An 18,206-nucleotide genomic window follows, 5' to 3' on the forward strand; every position below is an offset into this window, starting at 1 on the left:
CAAAGGTATAACAAACTTTCGGAAAATTTTGAAGACTTGTAGCGAGACTTGTACAGTAAACTGCGAGAGTTGACAGGCCTGCAAAACCCTAGCAATAGTAATTGACTTTTGTTGTAAATGATATTTGCTGAAGTACTGAGCCTAGTCTAAGTCTTTAACCCTATCGTTTTAAATTTTAGCCAGTGGCAGTAGGCCAAATTGTTTAGGCCTAATGGAGATTTGGCTGGAACTGTAACTGTGTAAGGCCTAGCTAATTTAGAACTAGCCGTATGGCTGATAAGTCTGTTAACCAATCTTCAATCAAAGCGTTGTTGCATAGCATGCTAGGTGCTTACCCTAGTAGGAGTATCTTAGGCTAAGCCATTACCATCTTCCATACCTATTGCAATACCACCTGACTCCCCTGTTGTTGGCCAAAAAAGGGGATTTGGATATCTACCCCATTTGGTAATGATAGGCATACTTAATGCTCCTCTGCACAAATTCATGATTAAACACACAGAGTATTATTTCAGTGGTCAAGCCAAACATGTCTTCACGCACAGGAAAGTAGTGCTGGCCATTAGATTTAGGTAGTGTTTACAATCATACATGTTGACTGATGAATTAATTAGGTGCGCTCAAGGATGAATCCTATAGCCTGTTCCCACGAACGCGGGCTTGCTTCACTCTTGATCGACCTATCGAGGCTTGGGCAAGTTGATCCACCCTTTTACTCCGTGGGAACGGAGCAAGCCCGAGCTTGATCAAGCCCCTCATGAGAGGTGGGGTTAGGACAGCTAAGCCCGGGTGAACGTTAATCAATGTAAATAAACTATTGCCTTGGGGTGTAAAAGATACGATGGATTTTATCAGTTGTGGTTTCCGTCGCTTGCTTATTTCTGTATCGACATAAATTGTGTCTATTTCCATATTGGTTGTGCATATGTACAATGGACCAATGCAGCGAGAATGAAGGAATAACGTAAGGCATTGCTGAGTAGTACACAGTGTATAGCTGCCCGTGTATATCCGCATACAGTACATACAGTATAAAGTTTGAGCTGCATATGGGAGAGCAAGGCTACGGCAGAATGGTCAGCAAAATAAAGTACAAACTGAAAAATTTAAGCTAGTCTTACTGGCTTCTATTTTATCGATACTCAGGAACATAATATGTAGCATCCCAACTAACACGTAGCCTAGTTACTAACTCATCAGGCCCGTAAAATTTTACAATCCAATAGGCCTATATAAAAGAAAAATTTGTAAATCACATACCAAAGTAAAAATAAAAGGATAACTAGATGGCATGCATTCTGGATTTCAGTCAAACAAGAGCCACATCACACGTTTGTTAACTTAAAAAGACAAGAATTACAATTGACCGTCAAGAATTATTGCTGTGTACATATCCCGATGCGGGAACATGTTTATAGACATTGAACCAATGTGCTGAACTTTTTCCCTCCGTTTAGACTGCGGTGTCCCCAAGTCAAAATCATGGTCAATGAAGCTCATAGTAAACGTTCATATAAGGGAATATAGGTGGAGTATACATTTGCTATCTTTCAGCGTTGATAAATGACGTTTACCTGTTGAAATATGTGATTGGTTAATTGCTATCATCTTAAAACATAAAACACAAGTCAACTAGCGACCCAGATACTGACGCAGGACCAGCTGCTTAATAGTGCAGAGCTCGAACTGCAATCGTGGCACGGTGCCAAATATTTGGGGGTACACATTGTCAGTCCGACACGTTTTCAGTCCGAAAATAACATACACGTTTTGAGTCCGATAAAAACGAGTTTTCAGTCCGACACGTTTTCAGTCCGAAAATAAAATACACGTTTTTAGTCCGAAAAAACAAGTTTTCAGTCCGACACCTTTTCAGTCCGAAAATAAAATACACGTTTTCAGTCCGAAAATAAAATACACGTTTTAAGTCCGAAAAAGTAAGTGACTACGCACCATCCATGACATCCTACGACCGAACAAGAACTCCCACCTCGCATTCCAGCGTTGTTTATTGGTGATATTATGGCATTAAAACTGTTTTCATTGCCCAACTGAAAACGTGTATCGCATTTTCGGACTGAAAAACGTGTATTACACGTTTTCAATCTGAAAACGTGTATTTTATTTTCAGACTGAAATCGTGTATTTCATTTTCGGACTGAAAAACGTGCATTACAAGTTTCAGTCTGAAAACGTGTATTTCATTTTCGGACTGAGAACGTGTATTTCATTTTCGGACTGAGAACGTGTATTTCATTTTCGGACTGAGAACGTGTATTTTATTTTCGGACTGAAAACGTGTATATATTTTATTTTCGGACTGAAAACTTGTCGGACTGAGGGGTGTACCCCCCCCCAAATATCAGACTTTCAACGAATAGAAGATGGATTGAAGTTGCGCATAAACTTTGTGACGATTGTTTAAAAAAATTGTGAAAGCATATGAATTCAAACTGAATAAAGGGGATATATGTTGGTACAGTTATTACACATGGAATAGTTGTAACCGCAGTAATCGTTATAAATGGAATATATTTAAGAAATTTACTGAGATAAAATTCACGGATCAACTTTACAGCAAAAGGATAAACAACGAAGAGTCTTCTGTTCAAACCTTCGTCGTGTTACACAAAAACCACAAAAACACCGATGCACTACATATATATATGACGGCTCAACGATTTTTTTAAAACATATATAATTTATATTGAATTTCACCGAAAATTAACAAAGAAATTAATCTGTATTCAAACGTGGTATTTGTCGTGATTACTGCAGGAACTGTATGGATCGTGGGTTATGTCGCCATCTGCATTTGCGAAGATGACGTCACGTTCTCTACTGTTCAAGTATATTTGAAATATCTATCCTAAACGATTAAAAATCATTTCTCTGTCAAACGCATATTTGGAAAATTATTTATTGGTTTTAAGGTAACGTCTAAGGGCTACCAGACAATTCTTTTAAAGATAGCATACTGTTGTTTAACTGGGGGGGGGGGGGGACTATCGAGATTTTGGCAGGGCAGCCAGTTTTTAATTTCCCGCCGATTTGTAAAGTGTAAAAAATGATTTATAAACTCTGCTTAGGAGTCATAATTGTACCACGTTATCTTACATCTGATCATAAGGGGATGTACCGTACTTTTTCTTCAAATAGTTATGCGTAGGCCTACCAGGTGAGATGAATGTATATTTAGCCAGCATTAATTGATCTAGTAACAAAGGAAAGGGCGGCGGAACCTGGGGGGGCACAGGGGGAACGTTCCCCCCCATTTTTCCTCAGGATAAAAATGTGTCCTTTCTCTACATAAAAAATTGTACTCTTGATCACTAATCCTAACTTAGAAGTATTAATGAATTTCTGTGGGTCAAACTCAAATGTTTACTACCACAAGGCTTCTAACATTCTGGTGAGTGCCATTAGGCATATTCAATGTGTCAAAAAAATCCTAATACATTTCCAAAAATACATTGCTAAATTACATTGTGACTTTGTAATAAGCAGAAGCCATTTATAGCCTACTATGAATAATGAGTTTAGTTTTTATATCCCATAACCTATACCCCATCCTTTCTTATTTTGTATACATACATACATGTATCGATCGTGTGTGTATGGACTTGAACTTTATAATGTTTTCACCTCAATTTGTCTCGAAAGAAAACTTGTTCCTTGTTTCCAATGTGCACATTGGATATTGCAGGTCTAGTATGCATATTTCCTTGAGGAGTGGGTGCGGTGGTGGAGCGTCCATACAGCCAGAGGGGCGGATATGCCCCCCTGACGGACTCAAATTGACTGCTGGCGCCCTTTTCAGCTTTTTACCACTTTTTACTTATTCGCAATTATTGACTATTTTATTGCGCTCTCAAGTACCTATTGACATTTTCACATTTTGTTGGTGTAATTTTCTGACAAAATAGCGTTGACACCTATTTATTCTTTGTTTATCTGCAATTAGCAAGGCCCGGAAAGGGTCATTACCGGCAATCTAGGGAGTATCTTTACTCAAAAAATTTCTGTACGCTCCGCGCCAACCTGTGGTGGCGCTCCACTTAGATAGTGTCGAAAGCGCCCCCGGCCTACAAACCATTCTCGCCCCCCCTGACCATTACCTCAAGCTCCGCCACTGAGGTGGGGGCGTTGATGGAGTGATGTGTATGTACGCAAATAAGATAATTATAAAGGGTACTTAATATCAGGCTGCATCAGTCCAATCGAATTTCTGCAAAGTGCCCTTCGACGTCGGTGCCTCCCCCCCCCCCCCCCCCAGATTAAAAGTGCTTCCGCAACCCTTGAACAAAGGTGGAGTGTTATAGACCTACAAAGAATAGTCGATGAGGCGAATGTTCGTAAAAGCACACCAAAACCAATACGTTCACTTCGAATACTGCGAACACATGTATTAGAAAGTAATAATATGAAATGTGCCACCATAAAGCGTTTAGTCTACACGCCATAACTTCTTTGATGCAATACTAGCAAAGTACACTGCAGTGGAATTTCTTGTTGGCAACTTGCCAAGAAAAGTTTTTACATCTATGTCAAGTCCAATGGTACAGTATAAACAGGTGCGGACATCGAGCCCAACTCAACCATTTTGTGTTAGGGGTTAAATATTTCTTTTGGGTAAAGTGTGCAAACAGATTTTTTTTTCCAGAGTTGTTGGAACAATTGTACGCACACAAAGTCGGCATATCTGCTAGATAGAATTGATATGATTATATTTAGACTTTCCATTTTATTTCACTTTCATTTTGGAAACTATGAGAGATTTGTTTTACTTAACCCCTGCGAAAAGTCGTAGCACTCAAAATATTGCGCTTCAGATACGAACAATAATTTCCCTGCCCAGTGCATTGACTTTTTCAAAGGTGGTAAACGTTGGCCGTATCGGGAAAGCTACGGTAGAAAATAGCGCGTGTGCGCTGCTTGGATGATATATACCCCCGCGAAAAGACTCACTGCATAGCTGTCGATCACTGCTCGTATTCTCTATTGCAATAACCAGGTTTGGACCTTTTCCAAGGTTTTCCAAGCCTGCCGCTATGCCCGGAGTTAACTCGTTGAAACACGGGTTCAAATTACAGGGCTTATCTGCGGTAACAGTTTTAGCTCCACCTATACTTGCTTGAAGCAAGACCACGTTCGTGGGAACAGGGTACTAGTGGCAGTATTTGGGGTAGTTTATGCTATCACGTAACAAATTCTGAATGCTCGAGTGAATTTAAGGAGTACTGTTTATCTACATAGTCTAGACAGTCTTGGCCTTCATGCATAGCATTAGACCTAGTATGCATGTACTGCTATGCCCATAGTAGTAGGCTACTTCTCATGGCCATATTCACTTTCAATTCCTATGATCGAGCGAGATACACAGCTAATTTGGCCTGACTTTAGAATCCGCTAATTGTCTACATATAGGTCCAGCTACAGTCAGACTTTAGAATCTTGGTTACATTGGTTGCACCAGTGGCATAACTAGGTCTATATAGACTAGGCTAGGCTTGTTATAACTCAGTCGTATGCCGAGACTTAGCAAGGCATCTAGGCCTATGCTTGTTTGCTTTGATCTCAAATATGTAGTAAGCCAAGCCTAAAAATGGAACTGAACAGGAAATCCTGGATTTTATGACCAAAACATGCCGATCTACTCTTACTGTCGTATAGTTGTTGAAGCCTAGCCTAGTACCGAGTGGTAGTACTAGTAGTGCCTATGGCCCTATGCCTACAGTATCCCCACCAACGAGTGATCCCCACCTCACACAGCTTGGTAGGCCTCTAGACCGTCATGCAGTTGAAATTTTGTCTCCCAAATCATTCGTCTTTGTACTTTGGTAGGTTAACCAAAGAAACGAACTCCATCTCAATTTCGCTGGCTACATCAGGCCGCACAGCAAGGCAAGATATTTACTTTAAAGCAATACAAAACCATTGTTAGCCTACGCACGTTTTTTTCATACAAAATATGTGTTGAAAGGGCAGTGTGGTTTGCACATTGCAAAAAGTTTTTCATTTAGGGTGGCATACTCTTATTAGAGTCAATATCCATCCGCCCAATTGTTTTGCTTTTTGATTTATTTATTTGTCTTTCACGTGTAAATTTACAGTGTGAAGGAAGTCTTCCAAAAAGCGTACAACAGCTTAACAAAGTAGAAGACTCCCTGTATAAAGGAAAGAAGAAAAGTATTTACATAATTGTTATTATGTGTTAAATACATTGTTATTCTTTCTCAGGAAAAGTTCCAAAAATCAGCAGGAGAACATATTTTTTTGACCCATTATCAATCATGATCTTGGTTTTTTTTTGTGGCTTGCATTGCATGTTGAAGAGCATAAATGAAAATACGTATCGAGCAAAAATTGGGTCAATTTAAAGGCATTGAAGACTCGCCCCAAACCGCGTGCGGCCATCTGAAAAAGTTAACTTTCCGTGGCTTGCAAGTGACGATTTGTTCGCGTCGCTACAAAATACAGACAGTAGAGTAATGAAACGTGATACCTTGTTATATTTAGCTGGACCTAAGATGTCCATTACTGTATTGTTTGTACACTGTGCTGTAGGTATTGACCGCAGCTGTATGTACTGACTGTACACTAGTGTCTAATTACCGATGGTAGCTAGCTGTGTGTATTTTCTGAGATCGATGGTGGTGTCTAACATATTTGTTACATCTCATTCGAAACTAGGTCAGATAACCGGCATTATACGTTTTTTCTTTGCGCGAGTCTTCACACCCTTTAAGTCCCCTTTAGGCCACGAGAGGAAATGCTTATCCAACCAATTTTATATAACCCTCTCTTACGTGAAGAGAACGTTGAAACTCTTTTTAACAGTATTTTTATTGATGAGGATAGACAGACAGACAGACGGACGGACAGACGGACGGACAGACGGACGGAGAGACGGATGGACGGATGGACGGATGGACGGATGGACGGATGGACGGATGGACGGATGGACGGATGGACGGATGGACGGATGGATGGATGGATGGATGAATGGATGGATGGATGAATGGATGGATGGATGGATGGATGGATGGATGGATGGATGGATGGATGGATGGATATATATATATATATATATATATATATATATATATATACAGATATATATAAATATATATATATATATATATATATATATATATATATATATATATTTATATATATATATATATATATACTATATATGGTCTATCATAACGCATGTGTGTGTACGGACGCCTTAAAAAGTTGTACAATTGTGCTTTGAAACCAACAAATACGGACGCACCCATCATTTCTTGAGATTGTTCCCATCTGCATGAAAAAAGGCGCCCCACAACCTTACGCCCCACCCGGCCTCTAATCGCTACCCTATGAGTTTCGAAACTTAATTAAAGACCTTCGCCCGTAGTACCAAAACCTTGACAAAATCCGACAACACACCACTTCATCAATAACAAGTGATCGGGTTGTGTATAAGTGACGTCTAGAGGTCGTCAACTGACCTGCTGTACATGGAGTGTGACCACTCCCGATTTTGCAATTTCCAAGAACAGGGTCCGAAAATTACCAAGAAATCGCAAGGACACTGTACTTAATATCTAGCGATATCTAGGTATGGAAATGCCAAGATCTTCCCTAAACTGAAGTCAGATAGAGAATATAAGCCTTCTGTTTGTAATGAAAAAATTGTTGGACCTTTTGCCAGTGAAGGCTTTTGCCGATCTTTTGCATCTCTTGCTTGCATTAGGAGCCCTAACTATTAGATAACCAGCATCATATCTCAACCGATACAGTGGCGCGACGGCCTTGCGCACTGTACCAGCTGTAGAGCGAGTCTTACTAGGTTTTCGAACCCCAGTGATGACGTCTTTTGCCGATCTTTTACACCTCTCGCTTGAATAAGGAGCCCTAACTATTAAATAATCAGCTGATATCTCAGCCGATACAGTGGAGAGACGAGACAAAGCGAACTGCGTCTAGTGATGAAGAAGCTTTTCTTGAAAAAATGGTAAAACAAAAAATACAGACCATATCACGCAGAATGAATATATCGCCAAATCTCCGGTTAGCAAGGATGTACAAACCCAGGGAAAAGACGATACCATGACCCCTTTTCTTGTAACAATGTTCCTCTTAACCACACTGAACTGTAATGGATTACGGAATGCTGAAAAAAGGACGGAATACTTCAGCCTTGTAAAATCTAAAAGGTATGACATTACAGTTCTAGTTGAAACCTTCTGGGACGAAGAAATCCAAAAAGCTGCTCTGGTCGAATAGGGTGGCAAGATGTATTCTTCCTTCTGTACCCACCAGAAAAGAAAAGGAGTAACCGTTTTGTTCAGAAAAAATAGTGATATTGATATTACAAACTACATAACAAATGATAATGGTCGTTTTATTCGAAGAGACTTTATCATTGATGAGCGCCCACTATCTGTAATTGGATTATATGCTCCGAACAACCAGATGGAAAGAAAAGGTTTCTTTCAAAATCTACTGTATGAGCTTACTAAAATCGACAATGAAATTTTAATAGCTGGAGACTTGAACAATGTTTTGAACACCAATTTAGACAAATTCCATATCAGAGCTCATCCAGATTCCTCTCGTAAACCTCTTAATGACATCATGGTAAAATATCACCTCGTTGACATATGGAGGACGAGAATCCCTCGCAAAGTTAACTTCACATGTATCCGGAATACTATGAATGGCCTGTCATCATCAAGGATAGACAGAATACTTACCTCTGAAACCATTGTAAATTATGTTTCTAACAGCAATATAGCCAAATACCCACGGTCAGACCACGATTTCGTTGTAATTAGTCTAGAACTCTCTAGTCAACCACGTGGACAAAGTTGTTGGATTTTTAATAATTCCCTGCTTTATGATGATGACTACCCTACATCAATTCGTGAATTACTTCGAGAAGCAAAACTCCACGAGGATTTCGAAAATAATTTCTTATCATGGTACGACGGCCTCAAAAAAATGAATTAAAGATGCAACGATAAAATTTAGCAAAAGAAAACAGAAATCACTACGTCGGGCCAAGAAGAAGCTGACAAAACAAATTGACTACGAGAAATACAAAGCTCAAAAATTCTCCGATTACGACTGTACCCATCTTAAAAACCTAGAAGATGAGTCGAACCAACTTTCATTAATTAAGAGAATTACAAGGAACCTTCCTCATGTCTAAAATTCAGTGGCACGAGGAGGGTGAAAAATCAACAAAGTTTTTCTTTAATCTTGAAAAATCAAGGCCAAAAAAAGAAGGTAATGAAACAACTACTAACTGACCAGAACTTAATCATCACCGATCAACACGAAATTATGAAAGAACAAGTAAAGTTTTATACAAACCTCTACCAAGCCGGAGAAACCGACAACGAATCGCGGAATCAGATACTTTGTTAACTCAGAAGATTTCTCTCGCCAATGGACGTTGAAGCATGTGAAGCAAATATGACTTGAAAGCCGCTCTGTTAGCAATGGAACCGAACAAAAGTCCAGGACTAGATGGACTAACTGCTGAATTTTACAAAGTGTTTTGGCGGGATTTTATCGATATTTTTACTAGACTCATTGAGACATCATTCCATGACAACGAACGCTGTGAATCTATGAAAATAAGTATACTTACCCTTATACCCAAGAAAGGAGATCTTCGTAGTTTAAATAATTGGAGGCCAATAAGCCTCTTAAATGTCGATTACAAAATGATTACCAAAGCTCTCGCCAAACGTATCACAAGTATCAGTAAGAATATTATTTCAGAAGATTAAACGTGTTGTTTTCCAGGAAGAGATATTTCTGAAAACGTGCTTACTATGCAAAATGTAATTGAGTATGTAAATTCATATAATAAACCAGGTTTTAGTCTTAAAATAGACCAATATAAAGCCTTTGACAGAGTTGACCATAACTACCTCTTCGAAGTCGCTGAAAAATTGGGTTTGGGCCCTAAGCTCCTAAAATGGATCAAACTGTTTTACACCAATATCGAGGGCCGAATCAAGCACAATGGTTATATATCCGATCCCTTCCCTGTCAAAAGGGGAGTTCGGCAGGGCTGCCCACTCTCAGCCATGCTCTATGTTCTCTGTGCCGAACCGTTTCTTGAAGCTATAATTAATTGTCCATATATTCATGGTATTAAATTTTGTGAAGTCGAAGCCAAAATTTTTCAGCATGCGGACGACACTACCTTTTTCGTGTCTAGTATCACAAGTATTTATTCTATTTTTAACATCATTAAATTGTATGAACGTGCTTCTGGCTCTAGTTGTAATATTGATAAAACTGAATTACTTAGCATTGGGTGCAGCCATGTTAATCCCAGCAATTTCGACTTCCCTGTGAGGAAAGATTTCATTACAGTATTAGGTGTTGCTATTGGTAACGATAAAAAATCAATCGAAAAAGAAAATTGGGAGAAAAAAGTTACCTCCTGCCGTAAATTACTAAATACCTGGAAAGGTAGAAAATTATCTTTTAAGGGTAAATCTCTCATTATAAATTCGCTCATCGTAACTCGCTTAGTATATTTGACCACTGTTTTACCAGTCCCTGATTGGAGTATCACCACATTACGTCAGAGTGTAGTCGATTTTATCTGGAGAGGTAAAAAACCTTCTATTAAGTATCTTAACTTACTTTTACCAATCGACAGAGGGGGATTCAGTTTGATCGCCATTGAATTAACAAGAGATGCTCTTAAAATTAAATTTTGTAGTAAGATATTAAGCAATAACATTAATATTAAATTACAAAAATTAATGTTGTATATTTTGAATATGTATGAAGATATGAGCCTTGGGCGTGGTACCTTTCAAATTACTCCTAACCGAAGGTCTGTTCATAAGCTAAGCCCGTATTACTGTGACCTCATGTTAGCATGGGATCGGCTAATTCAAGGCCGTTTCTGGCTACCAGAGACCAGAGAAGACATCCTCAATCAACCTATCTTTAGTAATACCCTGATTGTTGACAATGATAGTCAAACACTTTTTAATCGTCACTTCATTAAAGGTGGTATCGTTTCTGTAAGTGTTCTGATGTATGAGATTATACCCCTTCTCTGCCAGCCAAGGCCGTGCATGAGTGCATTGAGCTTGCTAATCCTGATAAGCCCCTTACAGTAATCGATGTTCAGAATTATAACGATGTCAGTCTCCACGCCTTCCCCTCTGACTGGTTAGGTGATATATTTTCTTCTGATGCAATTGTATCTACGCAAATTGACTATATTCCTACTGTAAAATTTCAAAATGGCAAAAACATTATAGATGCCTCCTCAGTTTCGTGCAGAATAGCTTCACGCCTTTTGCGTGACAATCTTAACACATCGCCCAAGGGCGAAGAATACTGGAAGCAGCATTTTCCCAATCTTGATTTTTCTAATAGATGGAGTAACATATATCGTTCTCCAAAATGTTTCTTTGATGCCGATATCGACTTCAAAGTATTACATAATATTCTTTACACTAACGACAAATTGTACAAGTTTGGATTAACCGATTCTCCTTACTGCACCTTTTGCAAAACCACGCACGAAAGTACTATTCATCTTTTTATTTAGTGTTCTGAAGTCGAAAATTTATGGCACTTTTTGGTTAATAAGTTGAATACTTTACATCCGGTAGTTAATTTTGATGAATGGAAGGGGTTGATCCTTCTGGGTCTTGGCCGTAAAAACAACTGTATTGTAGGAATTTTGTGTGACTTCATCTTCAATATATATAAGTGTACAATTTGGAATTGCAGAATATCTCGCCTCATTAATAACTATCTTTGTAATATGGAAAAAGTTTTTCACAATGTACTCAAGAAGAAAATTCGGTTACATTTTGATGGGTACTATCACAAAAACACAGGGTGTCCCACAGGGTGTCCCACAGGGTTCAATTTTAGGCCCATTGCTTTTCATTTTATATGTCAATGACATCTGCCAAATTTCTAAATTTGCAAACATAACATTATTTGCTGATGATACAAATATTTTTTTTCGATTCAGATGTAAATGCAAATTCATTCCATAATCAAATTTCTAATGAACTAAGTAAATTTAATAACTTAATAACTATCACTTAATATTGGCAAAACTAATTATATTGCGTTTAATACTTCCAGAAATTTTAGCTGGGATAAAGATATCACCATGGGTGGTATAATTCTAAAACAAGTTTATACTACTAAGTTTTTAGGTGTATATATTGATAATAAGCTTTCGTGGCATGAGCACATTTCTACAGTATGCAGGAAAGCAGCGAAAAGCGTTGGGATTTTATCAAAGTTGAAATTTCTCCTACCAGAGCGCATATTAAAGACTCTCTACCAAACTTTGGCCGTTCCACACATCTCATATTGTTCAATTATCTGGTCTGGCACGCCAGAAACCAATCTTCATCCTCTTATTATTCTCCAAAAGAAAGCCATGCGCCACATTTCACGTGTTGCACCTCGTGAACACACAAATCAACTTTTCAAGAATCTTAATTTATTAAAAGTTACCGACATTTTCCGTGTACATCTTGCCACGTTTGCATATAAGGCATGGAATGGTTTATTGCCTAACACATTTCATGATTTTTTAACTAGTAACAGTGTGATACATCACCACAACACACGGAATGCTGATAATGCACATTACTTTTCTTATAAAACATCAATTGGGAGGCTTCGTCTTAGAAATCGTGCAATAAAGACATGGAATTCTATAACAGAGAGTTTCAAAACCAAAGTATCCAGTAAAATATTCAAAAAGCATCTGACCAAAGACGTTATATCCAGTTATTAATAAGTCATCTATTCATTTGCACGATAACAAATTATTATTGTAAATATTATCACCATACATAGTATTCATTGAATGTCGAATTATTCTATTTTGTATAGTTATGTAAATACTTTTCTTCTTTCCTTTATACAGGGAGTCTTCTACTTTGTTAAGCTGTTGTACGCTTTTTGGAAGACTTCCTTCACACTGTAAATTTACACGTGAAAAACAAATTAATCAATTAATCAATCAATCAATCAACAATACCTCACGGTTTTTTTAATATATTTACACAGAACGATATTGTGCTCTCTAAGAAAGAATCGAACAGCTATACTTACCATCTGGATAGAGGTTAATTTGTATACAGTACGTGTTGACGTAATCAGGGTCTGGTCTTTTGACTTTGCTTTAGACATTGTTGTCTTTTGTATATAATTTCTTATGTCTGTGGTGTTTAGTATTTTAGTTTTCTCTTAACCTAAACATGAGTAAATGTTAAGGTAATTATTATTTAATGTTCTAGTTAAAACATATCATACTTAAGTTTTAATTCTGTAAAAAATACCATTGTAAATAATATTGTCAATGGGTAAGCCAGTGGGCTCAACTCCCAATAAAAGAGAAAAAAATGGCGTGGCGCACTGTTCGAGCTGATGATATTAATTAAAATATCATATAATTGATTTAATGTCGAAACGTTTAATTTGATCTTTAATTTTTTCTTCTCTTTTCTTTCTTCAGGGAGTCTTCTACATTGTTAAGAAATTGTATGCTTTATAGAAGACTTCCTGTCACCTTGTAAATTTGCACGAGAAAAAACAAAATAAATCAAATCAAATCAAATCAAATGATCGAGACTCTCTTTTGCATCCGTGGTTCGAACCCCGGTGACGTCTATTGCCGATCTTTTACAGCTCGTGCCTACACGGGGAGCTGTAAGTATTAGTTAATCCACCTAATATCTCATTCCATACAGTGGCGCGATGGCTTGGCGCAATGTACGAGGTGATGATCGAGACTCTCTTTTGCATCCGTGGTTCGAACCCCGGTGATGAAGTCTTTTGCCGATCTTTTACAGCTCGTGCCAAACGGGGAGCTGTAAGTATTAGTTAATCCACCTATTATCTCAGTCCATACAGTGGCGCGATGGCTTGGCGCACTGTACGAGCTGATGCTCGAGACTCTCTTTTGCATCCGTGGTTCGAACCCCGGTGATGACGTCTTTTGCCGATCTATTACAGCTCGTGCCTACACGGGGAGCTGTAAGTATTAGTTAATCCACCTATTATCTCAGTCCATACAGTGGCGCGATGGCTTGGCGCATTGTACGAGCTAATGCTCGAGACTCTCTTTTGCATCCGTTATTCGAACCCCGGTGATGACAGCTTTTGCCGATCTATGACAGCTCGTGCCTACACGGGGAGCTGTAAGTATTAGTTAATCCACCTAATATCTCAGTCCATACAGTGGCGCGATGGCTTGGCGCACTGTACGAGCTGATGATCGAGACTCTCTTTTGCATCCGTGGTTCGAACCCCGGTGATGACGTCTTTTGCCGATCTTTTACAGCTCGTGCCTGCACTAGGAGCTGTAAGTATTAGTTAATCCACCTAATATCTCAGTCCATACGGTGGCGCGATGGCTTGGCGCACTGTACGAGCTGATGCTCGAGACTCTCTTTTGCATCCGTGGTTCGAACCCCGGTGAGGTCTTTTGCCGATCTATTACAGCTCGTGCCTACACGGGGAGCCGTAATTATTAGTTAATCCACTTAATATCTCAGTCCATACAGTGGCGCGATGGCTTGGCGCATTGTACGAGCTGATGATCGAGACTCTCTTTTGCATCCGTGGTTCGAACCCCGGTGATGACGTCTTTTGCCGATCTTTTACAGCTCGTGCCTACACGAGGAGCTGTAAGTATTAGTTAATCCACCTAATATCTTAGTCCATACAGTGGCGCGATGGCTTGGCGCACTGTACAAGCTGATGATCGAGACTCTGTTTTGCATCCGTGGTTCGAACCCCGGTGATGACGTCTTTTGCCGATCTTTTACAGCTCGTGCCTACACGGGGAGCTGTAAGTATTAGTTCATCCACCTAATAGCTCAGTCCATACAGTGGGGCGATGGCTTGTCGCACTGTACGAGCTGATGCTCGAGACTCTCTTTTGCATCCGTGGTTCGAACCCCGGTGATGACGTCTTTTGCCGATCTTTTACAGCTCGTGCCTACATGGGGAGCTGTAAGTATTAGTTAATCGGCCTAATATCTCAGTCCATACAGTGGCGCGATGGCTTGGCGCACTGTACGAGCTGATGCTCGAGACTCTCTTTTGCATCCGTGGTTCGAACCCCGGTGAGGTCTTTTGCCGATCTATTACAGCTCGTGCCTACACGGGGAGCCGTAAGTATTAGTTAATCCACTTAATATCTCAGTCCATACAGTGGCGCGATGGCTTGGCGCACTGTACGAGCTGATGATCGAGACTCTCTTTTGCATCCGTGGTTCGAACCCCGGTGATGACGTCTTTTGCCGATCTTTTACAGCTCGTGCCTACACGAGGAGCTGTAAGTATTAGTTAATCCACCTAACATCTCAGTCCATACAGTGGCGCGATGGCTTGGCGCACTGTACGAGCTGATGATCGAGACTCTCTTTTGCATCCGTGGTTCGAACCCCGGTGATGACGTCTTTTGCCGATCTTTTACAGCTCGTGCCTACACGGGGAGCTGTAAGTATTAGTTAATCCACCTAATATCTCAGTCCATACAGTGGGGCGATGGCTTGTCGCACTGTACGAGCTGATGATCGAGACTCTCTTTTGCATCCGTGGTTCGAACCCCGGTGATGACATCTTTTGCCGATCTTTTACAGCTCGTGCCAAACGGGGAGCTGTAAGTATTAGTTAATCCACCTAATATCTCAGTCCATACGGTGGCGCGATGGCTTGGCGCACTGTACGAGCTGATGCTCGAGACTCTCTTTTGCATCCGTGGTTCGAACCCCGGTGATGACAGCTTTTGCCGATCTTTTACAGCTCGTGCCTACACGGGGAGCTGTAAGTATTAGTTAATCCACCTAATATCTCAGTCCATACGGTGGCGCGATGGCTTGGCGCACTGTACGAGCTGATGCTCGAGACTCTCTTTTGCATCCGTGGTTCGAACCCCGGTGATGACAGCTTTTGCCGATCTTTTACAGCTCGTGCCTACACGGGGAGCTGTAAGTATTAGTTAATCCACCTAATATCTCAGTCCATACGGTGGCGCGATGGCCTGGCGAACTGTACGAGCTGATGATCGAGACTCTCTTTTGCATCCGTGGTTCGAACCCCGGTGATGACGTCTTTTGCCGATCTTTTACAGCTCGTGCCTGCACGGGGAGCTGTAAGTATTAGTTAATCCACCTAATATCTCAGTCCATAGTGTGGCGCGATGGTTTGGCGCACTGTACGAGCTGATGATCGAGACTCTCTTTTGCATCCGTGGTTCGAACCCCGGTGATGACGTCTTTTGCCGATCTCTTACAGCTCGTGCCTACACGGGGAGCTGTAAGTATTAGTTAATCCACCTAATATCTCAGTCCATAGTGTGGCGCGATGGTTTGGCGCACTGTACGAGCTGATGATCGAGACTCTCTTTTGCATCCGTGGTTCGAACCCCGGTGATGACGTCTTTTGCCGATCTCTTACAGCTCGTGCCTACACGGGGAGCTGTAAGTATTAGTTAATCCACCTAATATCTCAGTCCATACGGTTGCGCGATGGCTTGGCGCACTGTACGAGCTGATGCTCGAGACTCTCTTTTGCATCCGTGGTTCGAACCCCGGTGATGACGTCTTTTGCCGATCTTTTACAGCTCGTGCCTGCACGGGGAGCTGTAAGTATTAGTTAATCCACCTAATATCTCAGTCCATACGGTGGCGCGATGGCTTGGCGCACTGTACGAGCTGATGCTCGAGACTCTCTTTTGCATCCGTGGTTCGAACCCCGGTGATGACGTCTTTTGCCGATCTATTACAGCTCGTGCCTACACGGGGAGCTGTAAGTATTAGTTAATCCACCTATTATCTCAGTCCATACAGTGGCGCGATGGCTTGGCGCACTGTACGAGCTGATGCTCGAGTCTCTCTTTTGCATCCGTGGTTCGAATCCCGGTGATGACGTCTTTTGCCGATCTTTTACAGCTCGTGCCTACACGGGGAGCTGTAAGTATTAGTTAATCCACCTAATATCTCAGTCGATACAATGGCGCGATGGCTTGGCGCACTGTACGAGCTGATGATCGAGATTCTCTTTTGCATCCGTGGTTCGAACCCCGGTGATGACGTCTTTTGCCGATCTTTTACAGCTCGTGCCTACACGGGGGACTGTAAGTATTAGTTAATCCACCTAATATCTCAGTCCATATTGTGGCGCGATGACTTGGCGCACTGTACGAGCTGATGATCGAGACTCTCTTTTGCATCCGTGGTTCGAACCCCGGTGATGACGTCTATTGCCGATCTCTTACAGCTCGTGCCTACACGGAGAGCTGTAAGTATTAGTTAATCCACCTAATATCTCAGTCCATACAGTGGCGCGATGGCTTGGCGCACTGTACGAGCTGATGATCGAGACTCTCTTTTGCATCCGTGGTTCGAACCCCTGTGATGACGTCTTTTGCCGATCTATTACAGCTCGTGCCTACACGGGGAGCTGTAAGTATTAGTTAATCCACCTAATATCTCAGTCCATACGGTGGCGCGATGGCTTGGCGCACTGTACGAGCTGATGCTCGAGACTCTCTTTTGCATCCGTGGTTCGAACCCCGGTGATGACGTCTTTTGCCGATCTTTTACAGCTCGTGCCTACATGGGGAGCTGTAAGTATTAGTTAATCCACCTAATATCTCAGTCCGTACAATGGCGCGATGGCTTGGCGCACTGTACGAGCTGATGATCGAGACTCTCTTTTGCATCCGTGGTTCGAACCCCGGTGAGGTCTTTTGCCGATCTATTACAGCTCGTGCCTACACGGGGAGCCGTAAGTATTAGTTAATCCACTTAATATCTCAGTCCATACAGTGGCGCGATGGCTTGGCGCACTGTACGAGCTGATGATCGAGACTCTGTTTTGCATCCGTGGTTCGAACCCCGGTGATGACGTCTTTTGCCGATCTTTTACAGCTCGTGCCTACACGAGGAGCTGTAAGTATTAGTTAATCCACCTAACATCTCAGTCCATACAGTGGCGCGATGGCTTGGCGCACTGTACGAGCTGATGATCGAGACTCTGTTTTGCATCCGTGGTTCGAACCCCGGTGATGACGTCTTTTGTCGATCTTTTACAGCTCGTGCCTACACGGGGAGCTGTAAGTATTAGTTAATCCACCTAATATCTCAGTCCATACAGTGGGGCGATGGCTTGTCGCACTGTAC

At 41.1% G+C, this 18,206-nt stretch overlaps 1 protein-coding gene across 17 annotated transcripts in view; it reads right to left on the minus strand.

Moving 5' to 3' along the window:
- The window catches only part of LOC139967869 (uncharacterized), a 52,393-nt gene extending 46,233 nt beyond the window's left edge, over positions 1–6,160 (minus strand). For 6 of the 17 annotated variants that reach the window (XM_071972025.1, XM_071972026.1, XM_071972027.1 and 3 more), the window contains exon 1: positions 5,764–6,149. The gene's annotated coding sequence lies outside the window, so the exon portion shown is untranslated. Of the gene's footprint in view, positions 1–5,763 lie in introns of all 17 variants that reach the window. The other 11 variants (XR_011793168.1, XM_071972032.1, XM_071972029.1 and 8 more) reach the window with 9 other exon arrangements.
- Positions 6,161–18,206: the final 12,046 nt, after the last annotated feature.

Source organism: Apostichopus japonicus, chromosome 5, assembly GCF_037975245.1.
Source record: "Apostichopus japonicus isolate 1M-3 chromosome 5, ASM3797524v1, whole genome shotgun sequence".
Classification (NCBI taxonomy): domain Eukaryota; kingdom Metazoa; phylum Echinodermata; class Holothuroidea; order Aspidochirotida; family Stichopodidae; genus Apostichopus; species Apostichopus japonicus.